The sequence below is a fragment of the Stenella coeruleoalba genome, assembly GCF_951394435.1.
Source record: "Stenella coeruleoalba genome assembly, chromosome: 14".
Taxonomy (NCBI): Eukaryota; Metazoa; Chordata; class Mammalia; order Artiodactyla; family Delphinidae; genus Stenella; species Stenella coeruleoalba.
This window is the reverse complement of record NC_137160.1, coordinates 59,731,105-59,734,239: the sequence shown is the minus strand read 5'-3', so window position 1 is coordinate 59,734,239 and position 3,135 is coordinate 59,731,105.

Genomic DNA, 3,135 nt, shown 5'->3' with positions numbered 1-3,135 from the left:
GGGGCCAATGGGCAGAGACTTCCGGGGCAGGGGCGGTGCCAGGGCCCGCCGGCGCCCTAGAAGGCGGGTTCCGCGGGCTGCGCCCGGGGCCTGCGCCTTGAAAGGAGATGTCCACGGGCAGCGCCTTGAGCTCTGCCGACCCAGGTTTTTGGGGTGAGCCTCCCTCCTGGAGCCTTAGGAGGATTTAACCGCCTCCTTTTTGATTGTGGTTGCCTAAAAAGAATTTCCGTTCCGTTCCCCTATAAATCGTATGTTACGAATTGCAGTATTGAAGATACAGGGGCTGCCCCCCAGTGAGCTGGGCATAGACACCAAATGCCTTGGTTCCCGTTGTTTTGCTTTAGAGGTGCGTGCCTACGTATTTAGGGACGAAATAATATGATGTCTGGAATTTGCTCCAGAGTAACGGGCCGTGAGTGACGACTGCCTGAAGCTGCGGGGTAGTGCTCGTTACTATTCTCGGCTCTTCGTGTTAGAAATTTTCCATAATAAAACTTTCCAAAGAGAAAAAAGCCACTTCCTTCTTGATGTTTGTTTGGTAATCTCTGGAAATTCCAGCAAGTATTTATTCGGTAATAGCTCTGATCTGCAGAGCGCCACTTCCTGTTGTGGGGAGTTGACCACGCACTTCCCTCTTGATTTCTCCCTTGACTGCCTTTCCTTGTACGTCCTGAACTCACTCACTTCCTTTTAGGCCCATTTTCTTTGCTATAATAAACTTGTGAATGATTTCTGGAACTTTCATATCAGTACAGGGAGTTTTTAAAAACTTATCCCTCATTAATTTAAAAACTCTAAAATATTCAGTTGCAACTCCTTATGAGTCATATTTTACAAATTAGGGAATTGGAGTCACAGAGGGCTGCCAGCCAGTAGCTAGGAATAGACACCAAATGCCTTGGTTCCCATTCCTTTGCTTCATCTTTTGAATTAGTGTGCTTCCTCTAAATTGGCTTCAGTAGTTCCTTTTAAAAGGGAAAAGCATTCTGGGCCTCAGTGTTGATTTAAGCTATTTTATTATAACATTACCTAAATATAGACACACCTAACACATATTATAGATACACATATATAGATACACCTAACACTATTCTTACAGTTCTTACATAACTAAAACCAAAACATATCACAAATACATAGAAACTTAGAAATGTTGATTGATATGGCATGGGTCTTTAAATCTGGAATGCATGCTTTTACTGGACTCTGTTAGGGCCTTCTCTAGCCTCCAGGCCTAGTCTTCATGATACCTTCCCTAAGTACACCTGGCTCCACTTTCATTACCACATTTACCACATTCTCCACCAAAGGTGCAGAATCCTGCCCTCCCCAACCCATTTGGTTCAACAACCTGTACTGTGCCTGGCATGTGGGAGGAATTCAATATTTCTTGACCATGAAAATCTTAACCACAGTGCAAATATATTTGACCTCTCTGAAAGGGCCGTATGTCTGCATGGATTTAGACTTACATGCATGTGTATCAGTGAGAGTGCTTTTCCATACAAGTAACAGGAAACCTAACTGAAGTAGATTAAACAGTACTGGGTTCATGATCTCCCATGAAAAGAATTCCAGAGGTAGAGAAGTTCCAATATTAGATAATTCAGTTACTCAAGGATGTCCTTAAAAACTTGAGTGCCTTCCATCTTTTACTCCTCCATCCTCAGCTAGGACTCCTATGATTGTTACAAGATGGCTGCAGCAGTTCCAAGGACTGTATGCAGATGACAACACTCCTAGGAGAGAAAGGTCTTACCTTTTAAGGAAGGGTCCCAGATGTTCCTCCAGCAGACATTATGAAACACCTGTAAAAATGACATGAAGTACCTTTGAAATGCTTTTAAAAGTACCTAGCTTAGGGGCTTCCCTGGTGGCGCAGTGGTTGAGAGTCCACCTGCCGGTGCAGGGGACACGGGTTCGTGCCCTGGTCCGGGAGGATCCCACATGCCGCGGAGCGGCTGGGCCCGTGAGCCGTGGCCCCTGGGCCTGCGCGTCCAGAGCCTGTGCTCTGCAGCGGGAGGGGCCACAGCAGTGAGAAGCCCGCGTACCGCAAAAAAAAAAAAAAAAAAAAAGTACCTAGCTTAGAGTAGGTGTTAGCATGGGGTCTTCCACGGTAGAGCAGTCTCTTTGGAGGTGACAATCTGTAGAGAACGTGTATATTTCATTGGTGTCTAACAGTAAGCAAGGATTTAGCAGGTGTCCCTAATTTCTGTTACTTAGGAGTAAAACCAAAGAGTGCAAAGAGTCATGCTTAAAATATTAAGGATCAGGGTTAAGGGACTGTCTAGCCTGTTAAAACTTTTTCAACAATGATACAGAAAGTAAAATGCTTTTAGTTCAACATTCAACTGCCAGTAAGTGTGACACCACTCTGTTCAGCAGTCCAAAAGATTTGTTAATGCCCAGGGTGACTCTGACTTATCGTTAACCCAAATAATTCTCAAGTGCAAATGTCAGGATTAATATCTCTTACACCCAGTAATGTGAGTTCATTTCTAGAGCCATCCCACTGCACAATCAACTATTCTTCCCAAAGTCCTTAGTTTAGAATTGTGGGGACTCTTTGAAAAATCCCTGCTCTTCCTCCCGCTTTTTTTCTTTTTTCTTTTTTTTTGATGTGGACCATTTTTAACGTCTTTATTGAATTTGTTACAATGTTGCTTCTGTTTTATGTTTTGGTTTTTGGGCCGGGAGGCATGTGGGATCTTAGCTCCCCAACCAGGGATCGAACCCATACCTCCTGCATTGGAAGGCAAAGTCTTAACCACTGGACCGCCAAGGGTGTCCCCCTCCCACTTTCAAAGTCATTGTTTCTGAGCACAGACCCACATGGACATCAGTGATTTCAAATGTTAGTGACCTAACCCTGTAGGCTTGATTGAAGCTGGCTTGATTACATACATGTAATGGACATTATGGCTGCCTGGTTAGGCTATATTCCACTATTCTAAGTTAGAGCTATTGCCATAAGCCCAGGGAAGTTGGCCCTAACTATAGTGGCCAACCCTTTAATTAAAGAATGCATGTGTTTGGGACTTCCCTGGTGGTCCAATGGGTAAGACTCTGCGCTCCCAAAGCAGGGGGCTTGGGTTTGATCCCTGGTCGGGGAACTAGATCCCGCATGCCGCAACT